This window comes from Pipra filicauda, unplaced genomic scaffold, assembly GCF_003945595.2.
Source record: "Pipra filicauda isolate LSUMZ 115617 unplaced genomic scaffold, ASM394559v2 scaffold254_size1108330_pilon, whole genome shotgun sequence".
NCBI classification, from domain to species: domain Eukaryota; kingdom Metazoa; phylum Chordata; class Aves; order Passeriformes; family Pipridae; genus Pipra; species Pipra filicauda.
In genome coordinates, this window is record NW_024104370.1 from 130126 (window position 1) to 149699 (window position 19574).

General features: G+C 36.1%; 1 long non-coding RNA gene across 1 annotated transcript in view; it reads left to right on the forward strand.

Moving 5' to 3' along the window:
* LOC113995351 overlaps nucleotides 1-19574 on the forward strand; it is an 85194-nt gene that overhangs the window by 52013 nt on the left and 13607 nt on the right. Inside the window, exons 4-5 of the long non-coding RNA XR_005563815.1 lie at nucleotides 5045-5078; nucleotides 5719-5825. This is a non-coding gene — a long non-coding RNA (uncharacterized LOC113995351). The remainder of the gene's footprint in view (nucleotides 1-5044; nucleotides 5079-5718; nucleotides 5826-19574) is intronic.

The window sequence follows — 19574 nt, forward strand, 5'->3', positions numbered from 1 at the left end:
AGACCAGTTCAGCAGAAGTAGAGCCATAGATCTGGACCAACTACTGGATAGACTCATCTGCATGTGTTTGATTGTCCATGAGGCAACTAGGAGACAGGGGATGCAGGGGCCGTTAGCTGGATAGACCTACTATCTAATGCCGGTTGCTATAGAGCTCCATAGTGCATGGCTGGAGAGTAGCCAGGTAGAAAAGGATCTGGGAGTCTGGATTGACAGGAAGCTGAACATGAGCCAGCAGTGAGCCCAGGTGGCCAAGAAGGCCAATGACATCCTAGTCTGTATCAGGAACAGTGTGGCCAACAGTACCAGGGAAGTGATTCTGCCCCTGTACTCAGTGCTGGTGAGGCCACACCTGGAGTACTGTGTCCAGTTCTGGGCCCCTCAGTTCAGGAAGGATATTGAGGTGCTGGAGCAGGTCCAGAGAAGAGCAACAAGGCTGATGAAGGGAGTAGGACACAAGTCCTATGAGGAGAGGCTGAGGGAGCTGAGGTTGTTTAGCCTGGAGAAGAGGAGGCTCAGGGGAGACCTCATCACTCTCTCCAGCTCCCTGAAAGGAGATTGTAGCCAGGTGGGGGTTGGTCTCTTTTCCCAGGCAACCAGCAGTAGGGCATTGTCTCAAGTTGTGCCAGGGGAGGTTTAGGTTAGATATTAGAAAGCAATTCTTTACAGAGAGGGTAATCAGGCATTGGAATGGGCTGCCCAGGGAAGTGGTGGGTTCACCATCCCTGGAGGTTTTTAAGATGAGACTGGATGTGGCCCTTAGTGCCATGGTCTAGTAACAGTGGTGGTAGTGGATCAAAGATTGGACTTGATGATATCAGAGGTCCCTTCCAACCCAGCTGATTCTTTGATTCTATGATTCTATGTGTCTATGTGAGTGAGAGGAAGTCTGAGAATCAGTAGCTGGATTGGGACTGTAGAGTTTGCGCACCCAATTTGGTTAAATGTTCAGATTCAGAAAAAAATGCTTCTGTCTTTATTCTAAAGGTCTGAGTAGCCTTCCTTTAGAGTATGGAAAATGCTGGAAGAGAAAGTATGGAAGAGAAAACTCCTTATGAAGAACCCATTATTTTCTGAAGATGTTGATTCTACAGTATGATGTCAAATCTTTGCCCTATATTTAAGAGATTTTATTGAAGTCTACAAAATAAAAAGTCCTCAAAAATTTACATTGTCCTCAAGCTTCAAGATATGATTCTACTGTTTTTCTTTAGAGTCATGTTCAAGACAGTTTATGGACCGTATCTTTGAACTTCAGTATAGGAGCCATGTGTGACAGTTTCCCCGGAATCAGAGGAAGGATATTGATTAATGATCAGGGCAAGAGACTTCTATGCAAGAGAGAATTATGGAAAGAATACTTCAGTTTGGAAAAGAAATAACTGAGATGAATCTTGGAAATATATATAGATATAATGAGAGGTAGGGAGAAAAGTGTACAGGTTTTTATTGCTTTTTCCTCTTTTAGTAGAAAAATTAGGTAGAATTAAATAAAGTTATAAATTAGCAAGTTCAGAATAAAGGAAAAGTGGTAGTCTTTTCCACAGACTTTAAGTCAGTCATGGAAATCATTGAAGCAGGATGCTATCAATGTTGCAGTCTTCATGGAGTTTAAAAGGATCCTGAATAAGTTTATGAACAAAAAATCCAGTCAAAATTACTCAGTGCTTAGAAACTATATCTGCTTTAGGGAGCACCCAGGGAACAAATGCCTGAAGGTTAGAACAGTATATATACATAAATACACCTATAAATATGTTAGTATTTTTATACTCATGTGAGTATTCTTATACTCCACAAGCTTATGTTGTTAATTGCAGCCTTGGCCTGACCCTCTGCAAGGATCATTTCTTTGACTGATGTATCCCTACAACCTTATTGCCTCAAGGATTAATATCATACTTTCACAGGGTGTCCTTGTTTATTCTCTTACCTATTAGAGGATAGAGATAGCAAAAGAAATACTCTCCCTTTGCTTGCAAAGTATCAGGTTGTATACATGTGTTAGTTTCTTTGCATCTATCTAATGGATACAGACTTCAGCACAACCCTACTTAGCATACTCTTTGCATGAAATATAGAAATCTTAGAAGCATTTGAAGATAGGATCAGATCACAGCGTTCTGTCCTTTCATATTACAGAAAAACATACAATTACAGAAAAACCTTACAATTCACTTAATAAACTTAAGAACTTAATAATAAAATCATTCTTCCATGTTAGAGCTAGACCACTCTTCCACCTCTGTCACTTATGCAGGTAGACTGCTCTACAACTGTTTTCTGTGCCACTAGGTTCTTGTATAGTTTCTTTCCTTTCTAGTAGCTATATTCTGCTGTGTATAGGCAGAAGAGTATTCCCTCTTAACTTTTTTGTGCTAATTTTCTTCATTTCATTCCATAAACTGAATCCTCTATTCTCCACATGCAGAGAGCAGTTGTCTCTTCCTCACTTCCTGTTTAAATTCATCCTCTTGAACCCAGTTTATCAAAATTGATCAGAGTTCATTTTAGAGTAATAACAATATCTTGTAATTTTCTCATTTAATACCACTATATGTGTCCATATACTTCTGACATACTTCAGGACCAGGATCATTTCAAATTTTCAGTACCATATTTTACTGATGGCTCATATTCATCCATTTTGAGTACTCAACACTCCTGATCTTTCCCTTTCCTTGGTTGTAGTGGGAAATCTTAGTTTATAACAGAAAAGCTTAATATCAAGCTCTAAGTGCATGACCTGGCACCTTTTTGTCTACTGTCATCTTGTCATACTACCTTTCTCCCTGTTCCTTGCAATTGTATCCTCTCATCTGATGTTTCCTCTGTTTTGCTCTTTATCAAATTCTAAATTTATATATATATATATATATATATATATATATATATATATATAAAGAAAATTCTAATGCTTTATTTAAGTTTTCCGTAAAGCAGTCAATGCTTTCTCTGCTCTGGTCAGTAAATATATTACATAGCTCATCATCAAAGCAAGGATGCATTCACCATTCATGTGTATTAGATAGGTTAAAAGTGTGTGTGTGTATATATATATATGTATGTTCCAGCTTTTTGTTCTTCAGCTGATCCCATAAGATGAATAAAATGACCATTTTGCTTCATCTCAGTGGAGGTGGGTATGATGGAATCATCTACTGCTATCTTTTCCCTTTTTAATTGAAGCCTACATAAATCTTTGTAAAAGCAATTAACAAAGACTATATTTACCATGCATTATTTGACATTCATGAGTTTGCCAAAATCTTTTTGTATACAAACCAGATTTAAGGTTGAAACAAACAGCTTATTTTTTGCAACACCCAAATGCAGTCATGCAGTGAATCAGAAAAACTCCCATTACTGAAAGTAAATTAGAAGCATTTACACTGTTCTTAAAAGAGATGTTTAATTTGTTAGAGGTTTTGTGTTGCTTTTCTCACTTGGCACATGAAGTGCTAGAAGAGAATGTTGTTCGAACAAAATTGAATTTGCTCTGTTTGTATTGGAAAGTGTCTAGTTTTGAAATGAATACACGTAATGGAACTAGACAGGAAAATGTATGTATTTTTCTCTTTAGGGAATACTGCTCAGAGTTTTACATAATTGCTTCTGTCTGCTATTCTTTATTTACTTCTATCTCTCACCATATAAGAAAAAGATAGTTTTGCAGTCTCAACTGACAGAATATCACATCATGTGAACTCATAAATCTTTTTGTCTGTTATAATATAATAAGACAAACGAGAAAAAAGATTGACATTGCATTGTACGTGGCTGTTCTCAGTGTAAGTTCCAATAAGATTGAACTGCATGTCCACAGCACCGAATACTGGTCGATATATTTAAATAATGTTGAGCTGCAAGGTGGATTCCTATAATGAGGCCAATTGAATTAATCACCACATTTTTTTTTCTTACTCATCCATACTTAAGTTCTTCTATATTTTAACAATAACGATCTGGTATTACAGAAATGATAAAAGTTGCTTTACTCTCTTAATCACTCCAGAAAGACTTGTCCATTCTCATAGGGGTTTGTTACTGCTTTGAGGGTAATAGTGCATCCATTTTGAACCCATTTTTTTTCTAACTGGCTGTCAGATTCCACTTCCCTTGACCTTGCAGAAACTTTAAGCTCAAGCCCCTCTCCTTGCCCTTCATCAGTCAAATGCCATCTTTAATTTATTCTGACATTCGAGCCTTTTGTTTGAAAAGCTGTGATCACACAAAAACTATTACCTTAGTTGTTTTGGACATGATTCACTATCTCTTCAAAGATAATAGACAATAAAAATATTACTGTGAACTTTTGCAAAACACCTATTTTAAACTCTGCTCTCAGTACTTACCAAATCAAAGTTTGTATGGAAAATTTATACTTCAGTGTACAAATCACCTTGCACTTTAACTGGACAACTAATTAAATCATAAGTGGAAAAGAGAACTACATGATCTGCAAAGCTAAAAGAATAATTGACTCTTTATGACCGTCATCTTTCATTTTATGTAGGTAGTTGTTCATTATAATGTTAACCAGACCAGAAGATCAGTGCTACTTGAAGCATAACTTTAAACAAAAAATATAGTTCTTCTACCAATTTTATATCTTCTCTCCAAAACAACCAGCTAAAAAAAAAAAAAGTTCAAAAATGTAAATACCAAGTTTAGGCAGGTTTAATTTATTAAATCATCCAAATGTCATCTTGAACGTATGTGGCATGCACAACAACACAGCCTAACTGGAGAACAAACATAAAAAAAGTGGTATTTTATGTATTTTTCTGCTGCTATGAAAAGGTGGAATACTAATCAAAGGTCTGTATTTTTTCCTACTGCATTTTAATGCCATTCTTTTTTCTCTATGATTGTTTCGTAAGATGATCTACAAATAAAAGAAAATTAGGTTTGCAAGTTAAGTGCTCTGGGCCCTTGCTAAATTCTTTAGGTTTTCTTTCTATTTCTTGGTTTTTATTTTATGTATTTACTCTTTTAAATTATGAAATTATCTCATCTGTTCTGCCCTCTTTTTGTTTTACAGCAGGTAGCACACTGAGAGATTAGAAAACAACCAGGTAGGTGGATACTTTCACGAGTTCTGCATGTACTCTGTTGTATACTGTAGTACTGCTCCTAGTTATTCTGGAATTAGAGACTGCAACAGTATATCATACTCTCTGAGTTACATAAACACCGAGTCATTTGCTGTAATTCTTCTTTAGTCTTTAGTAACAAAACTTTTGTTTCCCTCTATCTGCTAATTCCTCTTCTATCTGAAGAAGTCTTTCTGGCTTCTGCTAATATCCTTTCTCTTACTTGTCGTTGTCGTGGAAGAAACAACGCACTTAAGAAAGATGTCACAATATACTTTAATAATAAAGTTATTATAAAATGCAATGGTAAATGTTACCGTGGTTTAACAAGATTTCATGGCAAGGTACACTTGTTTATTTACTGAATAGATAACAGAGTCAAATCAAACTCTCAGGGAGTTCCTCTCTTTGAGTCACAATACTCAGAAACAATCCACTTGACTTCTAAATTCCTTCTCATAGAGAAGCCTCGGTGCAGGTGGATCTATACTTGGTCCCAGACTCGATCAATGTTTTCTGTCTAAAGGAGTACACATGCAGAATCAATCCTTTGTATCACTTAGCTAAAATTTTAAAGATTATCATGCTGTAATAACTTACTGAGAATGTGTTTTGTCTCGAGGAGTAACCTTGAGAGATGTCCTTACTCAAGGGGAGATCCTGGTGTGCAGTCGTTGCTGTGCAGGAGAGCTTAGCAGGTGCTGGACTGTCTACTACTTATGGAGTAAGGTGATTAGCTTGTAGTCATATATGCATGCCAACAAGATGTGTGGGACACCCTTCCAGACAGCCCTTGGGTACTGTGTTTCTATTTATCCCCCAAAGTCCACGGTAAGCTGGATGCAGCCATCATCCACTGTGGTGGTTGTAATGGCTTGCAGCCGGTTGTGATGGTTGTGTGTGGAAGCAACACCCCCACAGCCCTAGACAGCGACATCCATTTGTTTTTCTTATTGCTTCCCTATTCCTAGCATTTATTTCCACCTTGTTCCTAACTTTGAAAGGTGGAAAGGGCACAGCTAGACATTGATTGTCACCTTTTAATTCTGACCCACTTGTTCTCACCCGGAACTCTCACACTGCACCAATTTCATCGTTACAGTATAAATTATTTTTAATAGTAATCTTTACTGCAAAACTGTGCTATCTGAAAGTAATTACAGGTAATTCAAAGAAGGAAGGCACAGGGGGTTAAACTTAGGTAAAAGCCGAACTACTATCTGGTTGTTCACTATGCCTTCACCAGAAAGAGGGGATGAAAGAGTTAAAACAGGAACAATAAAGCTCTTGGGTCGAGATAAAGACAGGAAGGTTCCTTACTGGGACTTGACTTGGGGAAAATTAATTTATTACCAATTAAAATAAATATTTACAGGTAGTGGGAAACAACACAACAGATATTACACATCAGACAAATAAAAACATATTTCTTCACCCCATTCCCAGGCTCAGCTTCATCTCTTCACTCCTGACTCCTCTACCTCCTCTCCCAAGAGGGGTACAGGGGGGTGGGGAATGGGGAGCCTTCATAACAGCTCCTCTCTGGAGGTCCTTCCTCCTCACATTTTTCCCTGCTTCAACGTGAGTCTTTCCCAGGGGCTGCAGGGGAACACTCGCCCCACCAGGGTCCCTGCTGGAGCCGCAGGGCCATCCCCGCCGGGGTCTCTCCTCCTCTCCTGCCCTCCTCCTTCTCTGCCCTCGGGGCTCCCAGGGCTGTTTCTCACCCCGTTCCCCTCCCTCAGCCCTGGCTGCCGGGCAGCGTTTTGCCCTCCCTTGCCCAGGCTTTTCCCGGGGCTCCCGCCCGCCCGTGGCTGAGGGGCTCAGCTGAGTCCTGCGCTGGGGCCGCTGGAGCCGCTGGAACCGGCGGGGTCCGGGCGAGGCAGCCCCACACAAGGGTCGCCTCACACCCCGGCAGAACTCCACCACCACCATTTGGGCTTGTAAACCCCATATAGAAGGCAGAGGAGGAAGGAAGTCAACAACTGATTATATCAACACTTTTTTTAAACTAAACTGTACCTTTTTAATTTCAAAACATGAAATCTAACAGGCATGCACAGCTCCCTTAAGACAGTTTTGCGAGCATTTCGGTAGCTGACAAGCAAATATTCAGATGGAGAATTATCTACATATGTCAAAAATGCTGTAGATTTTTTTCTACTAGATAGCTAATAAGATCAATACATCATGTCTCTTCTGTACTACAGAAAAAGGGATCTCTGTCCTTTAAACCATAATGATGATCAAAAAAAAGGAAAGCTTGAAAAGTATGAAAAGGACAGGAGCAGAAGATTGACAAAAGGATATTTTATGACCTACCTAGTTGAATAATCTTCTTCGGATGAAATATCTTTCCAGATTAATATCACAAAAGAAAAATCCTTCCTAAGAAGAATCAAAGTTTTTTGCGGAATGTAGGAGAAAAAGAATATTTTATTTGAAAAAAAATATATATATACACGAAATAAAGGTCATTCATATTAAAAAGAAGCCTCGATGCCTATTCAGTGAGAAAACCTGTCTTTACGATATGTAAACATATAAGAATTCTTATTCTATTCTTGTTAAATCATAAACTTTTTAAGAGGAACAGCATAAACAGAAACTTTACTTAACATTCCTGTGCTTTTTTTTTTCAGCCTCCTATTTAATTTGAATAACTGGCTCCTGATACCATTTGCTCGTAAAAGTTTTTTTTGTTTCTTTTTGGCCTTTAAATGGTTTAATTTTGAACTGTATATGTTTCCCTTTAAATACATCTACTGTTGGGTTTCTGATGTATTCAAAAAAGATAATTTATCCACCTCTTTTCTTCTAAAAGTTATTTTCTGAAGTACTTTCTGTGTTGGGATAATTTGAAAAGTGACTTTGCATAAATTATATGAAAATCATCTAGTCTTTCCTGAAGTCTGAATGTATTTGAAACATGGGCCTTGCAAATTGGCACTATATGATAATTAGGGCATGAAGTTCTGCATTGTGTATAACTTGGCCACTTTTATCAACATAAACTTTGAATGATTTATATCTAGTACTAGTAGCCGCTGGGAATTACATTAATTTATATTTGGAGGCAATTCCCAGCCAGTGCTAGTGCTAAAAGTGCTTCAGACAGAGTGGGAGCTATTAAACTTAGTGGATTCTGTTTAAATAGTCAGATTTCAAGTTACACTGTTATCCTGAATTTCATTGAGGTAAATATTGAGCAAGGTTAAATTCTAGTAATGTTTGACAGGACCTACTGTGAATCAATTTTTCTCCTAATTAATTAAGATGACTATGACTGAGCTTGATTAATACAGATGAATTGAATTTCTGAAAGTCTTTCAGTGAGATCCATCATCACAGATTTTTAAAGATATTACGGAATAATTTTTCGTGAATAAATAACAGGTTAAAAGAGAAGAAGTAGAGAGTACAAGCATATGTTTGTTTGGTGTTTTAGAGTGGATGGAGACCACTAGGAAAATCCTGAAGGCGTCTGTACTGGGACTAATGCTGTTTAATCCATTCAGACATAATGTGAAAAAAGAGGTTAAGAATGAGATGGTACTAACATTACTAAGTTATCTTGTTCAGTGCGGATAGAGGGACCAGCACGAAGAACTGCAGAAGGATCTTGCTAGATGGGATGACCAGAGATTGGAATAATATGGAATTGAATAGGGACAAAAGTAACCTGAAACTCTGCAGTCTATCCTAACTATGTACCTGAAATATGTTCTAAGCTGACAGTTATCAGTCAGAATGAAATCTGTGGGTTTTAAAAGATAACATCATGAAAATATCAGCTCAATGCTCATTATTGGTCAGAAAAAAAATCAAATGTTCAGAGTTATTGGTATAGAAAGAGAAATTTGAGAGCAACATTGCACTCTTACACTATCATATAAATCCATGCTATTGCAATATTGTGAATTCAGTTTACTGTTCTGTCCATCCTCATTCTAAAAATAATATAATAGGACTAGAAAAGGTCAGTAAGTACAATCAAAGTACAAAGCTTCTGCATAAAAAATGACTAAGTAGATGAGTATTGCTCACCCTGGACAAGAGATGGAAACTATGACAGAGGTCTTTAAAAATATAAGTGGCACACGGGAGGCAAATTGGGCTTTACTGTTTGTTAAGAGAACCGGAGGCATCAAATCAAGCTGACTGGAAGCGGCTTCAAAATACTTCACAGAACTATGGTTCTTCTGTCAAAAGATGTTAGAGTAGTGGAGCTCTGCCAGCAGGATGTTACAAATGGCACGGGTGGCCCAGGAAGCTTCACAGAAGAGAAGTCTGCAAGGAACTATGACATAGCAGAAATTCTTCCTCTTACATAGAGGGTTCCTCAGGTAAAAATTACTTAAGGACAGGAAGGTTCCCAAAGACTTTTGTCCTCTTATGTAATAATTTGTTTTGGAAAACCATCAGTAACCAATTAGTGAGGAAACACCTTTATTTTTTGAGTCTTACAGTGTTAGAGGAACGTTATCTATTGACATTTTGCCTCTGCAAGACTACCACTTTTCCAAGTGTACAGGAAAGAGACTGATTATAGTGATTGTTTGTAGCAGCATGAAAATGTGAACTTTTCCATCTTATGAGTGAAAAGTTATTTTAAATTAAGTTTCTGAACCTAAATAAGGCGGCTCTTTTGAAGCTGTTATAGTTTAACCCTACTACGCAACTCAGCACCACATAGTCACGTGCTCACTTGTCCCCACAGCCCATTGGGATAAGAGAGAGAATTGGAAGGGTAAAAGTGAGAAAATGTGTGCACTGAGATAAAGTTAGTTTAATAGGGAAAGCAAAAGCAGTGCATGAAACAAAGAAAAATAAGGAATGCATTTACTACTTCCCATCATCAGACAGTGGTTTAAACATTTTCAGGAAAGCAGGACTTCATGTGTAGTGGCTAGTTGGAAATACAAGTACCATAACTCTGGACATTCCCCTATTCCTCCTTTTTGTCCCAGTCTTTTATTGTTGGCCAGTTGAGATCAGGTGTTCTGTCTGTGTCTCATCCCAGCTTCTTGGGCAACTGCAGCTTACTCACTGGCAGGGTAGCTTTAGAAAAAGAAAAGGCCTTCATGCTGTACAAGCACTGCTTAGCAACAGCTAAACCACTGATGTGTTATCAACACTGTTTTGGTCATAAATCTGTATACTGTATAAAATGCTTTAAATAAATCTGACTATCCCAGACAAAACCAGTACAGAAGTTTAATTTATTTTTAACATTAACATGAATGTTGTCGTGATTCTAAAATATTTACTTTAAATCAGTGTAATAAATTGTGAAAGACTCATAGAGAATGACCTATGGTGGAAATACATCTGTAGAAATGCACTCTAGTTAACAGTCTTAAGACAAGTGTAGATTCCTTTCTCTGTTGGATTCATTGACTATGGGAGTTTTCCTTTGGGGCAATTTAAAACTAAGCTGTAACAGAAATGTATTAATGCATTCATCCTCACATTTACTTCCACTAGATTTACTCAGGCAGCTTTTGCCTGCTAATACAATTTAGTAGAAAAAATTCTTTATGATAGCTTCAAAATCTTTTTTTAGTTAGTTGTGGTATGGAAGACTCTGTGGCTAAAATAAGTTTGTGATTTTTTTGGCTACAAGAAAGCTTCATTTTGCCTTTTTGTGTTGGAGTGTCTGTTTAACAGACTGAATGATTTTAAGAAATTCTTAGAGAATCATCAGTCTTATGTGATAAAGGTGTTCTTTTTCTTTATTCTTTAATGACTTTTTCCAGAATGAGTTTGTGGGCTAGGGAAATATTAAGTGAATTACTCTTCTAAATTATTTCAAAAGTAACTCATATGCTTAAGCTGATTTAATTCCAAGTTGAACGTCAGACTGCTGGCATCACGATGTGTCTGCATAATTACAAATATATTTATTGTTATGCTCTATGGTATCCTGACTGCTACATCTATAATATATGCTAAGAACATTTTAAGCTATGAACACCAATAATTCAACACAAAGAAAACAAAATTTTCATGAGGAAACCAAAATCTGCTTGTATGTAGTGGTACCCACACAATTAGATCTACAGTTTTTGATCGACATCCAGTCAAATAGGTATTAAAAGGCACCTGAACAGAAACAACAAAAAAAGGGTAGTTCCATATTGAAAAGGCTACCAATTTTCCATGCCTGATTGCATTATTTTTCACTTCATTTTAGGTACAGAAGATGCAGTGTTGATCAAGAAAATGCTCTTGAAAACTTTTACTGAAAGATACTTCTATAGGATATAAATTGATGAAGCGAGGTTGGGCTGTCAATAAACAAAGCTAAAATTCAATTCAATCATAATCACCAACTCTGTGTATAATGCACCATAGAATAGATGAATGATGAGGAATTGTCATGCAGATACAATTTTACTGCTCAACTTGGAGAAAGAAACAAAAGGAGACAATATTTTAAGTAGAAAATACTCTCTGTTTTAAATGGGAAAGAAGATTGATTTTATTAGGCAGTTTAGTAATATACAATTTCAATATCTCTAAGCAGTGCAAACAAAGAAAGAAGTCTAATTTTGTTTCTATTTTAATCTGTTTTGATTTTTTTAAAAAGATATGCTGACTCTTTAAAGTTTGATACATTCTTCAGATAATGTAGAGCCAAAACCCAGCTGTCAGCAGAAAGGAGCTTGGTGGGTCAATGCAGTAAACCTTGGGCAACAGAGGCTCAGAGAAACCCCTTAATCTAAAGGACTAGACATTCCTCATAAGACCTGTTGATGTACAACCATGTGGATTAACCTGGCTCCTGCAGCAGGATAAGGAAGGATTTTGAGATGAAGTTATCGAACCGCGTTGAAACCCCTTTGTTTTCTTCCCCCCCCCCATTTAATCCTGGTTAAGAAAAATATTAATCAATTGTGTAACTGTAGTAGAAACCTGTGTAATCCTCTAGTTATCATAAAGCCATCCCCTAATTAACATAGCTCATCCTCCTCATTAACATGCCCAGCCCCCAAGACCCTTAAATTGCACTCGCGTATTCAATAAAGTATTCCAGTTTTTTGCCCCTATATCTGGGATTGTCTTAGCATTATTGGACCCGTAAAAGATAAGAAGGTATAAACTAGACAAATCAGATTTTGAACAAAACTAATAATAGTTCAAAACAATTTTAAAATAATTAGAATTGGTATGTCTTTATAAAAAAAAAGAATCTGTAATTTAAATACATTAAGAGAAACTAATTATAAATATATTTTTCCTTATTCATTCTTGTGAAATACTACTAAGATCTAATTTCTGCTAGAATTGGCATTTGTAACAACACAAGGCAAACAGAGTTTTGTAAGTAGTTTTGGTTTTTTACAGTTCTTATATTAGTAGAAAACCATTTTTACCTTCATGTGGCTGTTTCATACAACATCCCAGCAGTGTGGTGAACACAGGCAAGAAAAAAGATAAAACAAATTCTGAAGTACCATTACGATCACTGAGAGTTCATAGTTCTGTTTAAGTAATCTGTGTACATATGTAACATAATTCCTTTCAAAAACGGAGCTTGCCACAGAACATAGGTAAATGCCTAACTCCACATTTACTGTTACTCCCAGTTTGTCAGTCCCATCTTTAACTTTCCCTGCAAACATTTTTAGTGTCTATTTCAAAGCAAGACACCTTTTTTCACTGGAGACAGTGTCTTTGCCCAGCAACGTACTGTGGTTAGTGATATATTTAGGAGAAGAGAAACTCCAATGAACTAAAGCTAAATACATAGCTAATTTTTCTGTGTTCTTTTTTTTCTGTTTAGCTTTTACTGATCGTTAATAAAAACTCAAGATGTGTCCCTCTCTTTCCAACATCTGACTCACACATTAGAGTAACTAAGACAGGGAGTCAGACCCAAACAGGGAAATTGCTGTTGGACATAGGCAGAAATGTTCACAAGTTCCTATCTTGACATAGGCAGACATAAACATTGTTTTCATAAACTGCTTTACACTTTGTATTGGAATTTGTAAATGCAGGTGATAGACTACCTGATCACAAGTAAATCTGCTCTTAGGGACCCCTCCATCCTCATGTCCCTTGTGAAATCTTACTTCCTATTAACTGAAGCTCAGTCTTGATACTCAGTCAAAATCAAAGTACCAAAAATACATTTGTGTCAAGCAGTAGGTATTCACCTCATACACAAAGAAACAGATGTAAAATCTAAGAATTCACGCAGGTGTTTTTATTGAGTGCATCCTTTTTTTCTATTCACAACTGATCGCCTGTTTTTGCACTGATGCCTTCCATACTGTGTATCTTGTGCCTCTCAGCCATGAGAGAAGAGATGAGAAATGGGACTATCTGAATGAAATCCATCCCTGGGGGCCTTTGCTGTAAAAACTATTAAAATGTAACTGCTGTAGCACTGGGAAGGAGGATTAAGAAAGACTGAGCTGTAAGATTTTCTCTTTCCTATCACTCTCACCACAGGTTAGCACAAAGGAAACGAATTTAAAATCAGTTGAAAAAAATAATAAAAAACTAAAAACCCCAAACATATATAAATAAATTGTGGACTTTGAAGTACTACATTCTATTTTTTAAAATAAAATAGTAATTGAACTAAAACATTCTATATCCTAAAAGTGTCTTTTTTTTTCACTAGATTTAAGCTGTCTTTCTTTAAACTGAATTATTTTCCTTGTCAGTGTACTGTCTCAAATGTCTTTTCCCTTTTTAATCACCTATCTGTTACAATTGTATTTTGTCTTCATCTGATACTTGCGGTACAATAAAAAGATATAACTAATTCCTACGTTTCTGTGAATATGATGTTCCCTGGAAAGAAAGAAAAAAACCCCAGGCAATCCACTAATTCATGTAGAGAAAGAGGCTGAGGTTCAGAGAAAGTATGAGGAATATGAGTTTGACCAAACTGCTATGATTTCCATTTAAATTGCTATATTTTCTGTAAGACATAGAAGATGACAACAAATCTTATATGTGTTTTAGACAATGGCTCATTTCCTAAGCTGAGATAGGGTGCCAAAAATATAACAGCAGTACAAATTTTCCTTATCTAGGGAAAGGCATGATCCATTATTTTTCCTGGTGGCATATATTCAAAGAGTACAACTCTGGATAACTTTGACAATCAAACTTTTTTTCCAAGCGTAGTTGAAGCAAGCATATGGGACTGAAGTAAAATTGTAAAAATAATTCTAGCTGACACCACTCTGACTAGTGCAGCTTGTTTATCAGCATTACATGTGTTCTTTTAATTTGAGTTTGCTGTCACTATGAGACTGGTGAGTTTAATTTTAATTATATACATATAATAAAGATGCCTTTCTCTAGAATCTTCATCTCTGACAGAGATACCTGTGTATTTTTTTCTTTTCTGTGCTTGGAAATAAATGATTAAATTAGGAGGACAGAAACATTAAGAATAATATTTTCTTTTTTGCATAATTCAATATTTATTCCCATTTCTCTTCCTCTGTTAGCACTTTAAAAATACGAATCCAGTGCTTCCGATTCCAGATGATCAGTTATTTACTGTCTAGCTGATGGCTAAGAGGATAGTCAACACTTTTTTTTTTCTATTAAAGAGTAGTATGGTCACCATATCAGTAGAAGAAGGTGAATCTTTCTTTCTCTGTCTCTCCTCAGGTTTCTGCTCATACCTCATTTATCTGACAAAATGATTTAATGTAGTCACATTAAAAATATAATTTTATGTGTAACTGGGATTCAATACTGGATTTAAGACTGAAGCAAAGTCAACTTCCTTCCCTCCTTCCTTCCTTTCTTCCCACTTTTCTAAGACAAAACATTTTCCTCTGTGTTTTTTCCTGCATATTAGTGACTAGTTTGCTATGTTTATGGTGGATGGTTGATCAGGAAAGAAATCTGATTTAGTTGGATTACACCCTCAATGGAACAGAAATTCACCTGCACAGAAATTCTTCATAATACTGCATTGTGCATAAGCTTTCTCAATGATCAAATGTTTGTCATCATTTAAGAGCAGTGAGTAGACTAAATGGACTCAGACACCAAAACACTTAAATGAATGACGTATATGCAGTTTTTGGAGGCAATAATTTCCATGTTCCTCAAGGGAGTCATCATGAGGCAGAAAGAAAGTCAGGAAGTCAGGCCTGCCAACAGGTAGTATGCAGTGGGACCTGGATGCTGGGTGGGTAGAGGACTCTAACCCTCTCCCCATGCTCTATCCTGAGTTCTTCTGCCTTTGATACCCTGGAGCCTCCCTCTGCTGGCTGATGCAATTGGCTATGGGGTTGGATAGGGAATACTTAATTCCCCACTGGGACACGCATGTTCTGAAGGCACTTGACATTGACCAGGCTGCAGCCTCTCCAAGATTCTTCATGTCTCTGTAACTACCCAGGAATTTGTGGGTTGTGTATGCTGTAGGAGCTCCTCTCTCGTAAGGAATTGAGTTCCCTGTGCTGTAGGGTTAACAAGAGCTCACACGCTACTGCAGTTGTCAGCCATGCCTGAGCCACGACAACCATCTGCACAGTGCTGCAGTTCTAGGCTAAAGATGTGGATAAGTTTATGGCATTACCACTGCCTTAAATATTTTTGCAACTTGTGTTATGGACATATCTACTTTCCTATATTGGGTTCATTAAAACAATTGGTCTTATTAAAAAAAAAAATACATGGATAGGATAGCTAAAATGAATTCCTTTAGAAGTTCATTCTACATGCATTTAGTTATTTCTTTCAGTGGTTCACACATATATCACACATACTCTGTTTACAAAGCTTAGTGATGAAGTCTTGAGAGAAAATACTCTTATTCCCTTCCAGTTTTCTGTTCACCAATTCCTTTGATCTTTGAAACACTTTGCCTCCCTTTCTTTTTGATGTCACGTGAAGAAGGAGGCAGATCAAAGAAATGTCAAAAGTAGTGTTGGAGAATTGACTAAGCAGTAGATCAGCTGTGATAGGAAAGTAATATTAGCTTTAATCAATTAATAGTATATACCAGACACTTTCTGCTGCTGATATAATGATTTAAATGAAGGGGATATGAAAGATTGGGTTTCTTGCTAAGCAGGAGTGATCTATTTCTTAGTCATAGCTCTTTAACACCACCCAAGAAGATTTAATGGAAGTATCAGCTACTACTTTAAAGTATGTATTTTCTTGTGCAAAGGATAGGTTTGAGTTTAAGGATAATTTGAAACTGCATTATAGAGGGTTTAAGTAATTTTTGTGGCTGGGAGGAGCACAAAGCCATTAAAATTAAAACTACCTAAAGTTACTAGATAGGATATATTCAATAAGAGAGAGGTGTAGACAGATGTAGTCACCGTTTAGGAATAATTTAACACAAGTGGTGGGTTGTGTTGACATTTTTCCATTTCACATCATTAGTTTAACAGCTATAAAGCAGAAAGGAACACATGGTAAATGTACTCTTTACTACCATTATATTTTGGGGTACAGAACTCTCTTAAATCTGGATTTACACAGCTTTGCTTTCAAAAAGTTTTCAAATAGAAACACGTGGTGAAGGGTATAATGAAACTGTCACTTTGTGTTGGAATTAATTGGCAGAAGATACTAAATACATTTCCATTTTAAATCTGAGTCATTTTAATGTTGAATTCACTTTAGTTGAAACAGTAGAATCATTATAGAATTTCTTTTACACTGTGTTCAGATTCACATAGAAATTTAACCTTTATAAATATCACCATTTGAATGGGGAGAAAGGTACTGAAACCACTAGGAAGTCACAAAAAGACAGTCAACCTGCAGTGCTGTTTCATAATTGTTAATATTCGCCTGACAGTCAAACTTGGGATTCATAATTGGCTTTTCTTGATAAGACTCTGCTATGCAGAGAGAGAGAAAAGACATGGGTAATTAAACAGGTGAAAGAAGCTGCTTATTCAGTTGTCTGCAGTTTCAAGAAGTGAAATGCACACAGAGGAGAAACACATTTTTCATTCATGTACTCTTCTCTGAAATAAAGATTAAATAATAATAAAAGTAAAAAAAACCTGAACAAACCACTGAAAGCCAAGAGAGAGGGATTTGTCTGTATACAAAATACCTGACAAATAATATATGATTTCTAGAAAAAAGTCTATTTTTAAGACTGTAAATAGATCGTGAATTTACATTACCATATTGAAAAGTCTAAACTAAACAAATAACTAAAAGTAAGAAAAAATTAGTAATAACAGATAATGCTAAATATAAGCTTAAAAATGAGAATGACAAAACATAAATTGCTATCTTTCAGTGGAGGTGATGAAGTTTGAAATTTTATTGTCTTTAGATAAACTACATTGTGCAGATCTGGATTTTGATTCAAAGAAATTTCAAATTAAAAAAAAAACATAACTCCTTATCAGCTGCAATCTTGCAGAAAACAGTACTAGTGCAGCGTAGACGCATTTTACATAGAGCAAGCACATATTCATAGAAGAGTGGAAATATTCTTTCTTCATTTTATGTTAGCAAAGTTTGATTGTAACATTATACATTCTATTTAGCAAATTTGCAAACTCTTATATATTCTACTATCAGACTCTTAGTGGAATGGTTCTACTTGTGTTTTCAGGAGAATTTTGCTGCCCAATAAAATAATATTTCTAATTTATTAATATCATACCTCACATTTTCTTCCATTTTATAAAGATATGGAGATACAATAATTTATTCATTGTTCAAATCCACAAATTCCATACAAAAAAATTCCAAGATCATTTTGCTAACATTCTATTTTCCAGCTTTTTTAAATTATCAAAAGTTAACATAACATAACATAACAAATGACATTTATATTACTTTGTTGCTTTCAGTAAGAGATTGGACAAGATAACCTTCAGAGGTCTCTTCTAACTAAGGTTGTCCTATGAATCTATTATTCTTTCTCCCATCTTCTAAGCCAGTATTTTAAATAAAAATATATGCTAAAGGGATTTTACACTGAAATATTCACATGTAAAGTTGTTATGCATGTTACATTTTCAAAAATTTCTAAATATCTGTATGGTTCTTTCATATTAAACAATTCATAGGTACTGGTAAGTATCCTTTGAATGATGGGAACATTATTACCTCTATCTGACACATACAATTTTAGGTGAACAAGTAATGATTATTCTTAATTCCATACCAGACTAGAACTAGACAATACCATGCAAAAGGAAAGGAAGGGAAACCTTAAGTACTTCAGGTTAAACAAAGCAAAAGTGTGTGCATGTGAGGGGAATTAGATACAGTCAGGGCATAGCTAGCTTAATAGCTGTTAGATGCACTAAGCCTACTATTGCCTTTGACTCAGGAGTTCATAACCTGATTGCTGGAAGCTTAGTGGTTTAAAACAGGAAAACAAACAGCTGTAAAGAACAAAGCTACTCTCCAATTACTCCGTTTTTAATTCTGTTTGTCCCATTTTGTCAGTGATGGACTTCTGATCTGGCACAGCATGGTTATATTGTTTTTATACTGTCAGAATGGTGTAATGGAAAAAAATAATAAGAGATACATTAAAAAAGAGTTTAGGTTCCACACATAAGCTTTAGGCAAAATGACCAATTCTATGATCTCAAAAATTTCAAGCATCTTTACACTAAGTTTGATCCTGAGGGCTTCCAGATTCAGGAGGTAGGAATTTTTCTTCTTAATTCCCTGTGAATAAATGAATGCAGTCCAATAAACAGTTTGAAAGTGGTGGTTGTTGCTTTCTTTCTAGAGGAGTATGAGAAGGTACCTCTTTATCTTCTTTTCCTTTGGTACAAAGAAATTCAGGTACACAGTATTCAGGTGTGCCCTGTCCAGAAGTCTGTTGGCTCTTTATGGACAAGAAACATGTCACCTTTCCTGTGAAAGCTGTTTTACAATGCCAAAAAGAACTGACAGCTAATTAGTCTGGAAAAAAACCTGTGAGGCAGAACACAACTGTGTAACATTTCCAGCAGGACAAATCCAAGGTTACGAGTCCACACTGAGCATTATTTACACATTTTTCAATATGCATAAGTATCTTTGAACTAGGGACTAGAATTTAGGTCTCTTTGCTTGTGAATAAAAAAAAATAAAAAAAATTTGAAGCTTATATTGAAACACATTAGTATATTTCCTATTAACAAATTCCATCTGGCTTTCCACTGGCTGTATTGCTTCCAGATGACTGTGGAAGTGTCCAAAGTGTGTTGGCTGTGGTGACAACCTTTTATAGGTGCCTAGCACTGACTACTATCCTCTGGGAAACCTGGGTACAGGACCTACAATTCTGGGAAGTCCATTTCTAGGAATTATGTTACATTTCCTTTGGGTGTCAGTCAGCGGTTAGAATAGTGTAGCTTTAGGAACTAAAAGCACAGTTACCAGGTTCATCTGCCGTATCTTAATCACACAACCATTCTTTACAATAAGCCGAAAACATATAAAGGCAACAAAATTACCTTAAGCTCTCTTCATGTTTAAAAGGAGCAAAGAAATTTGCTAGAAACT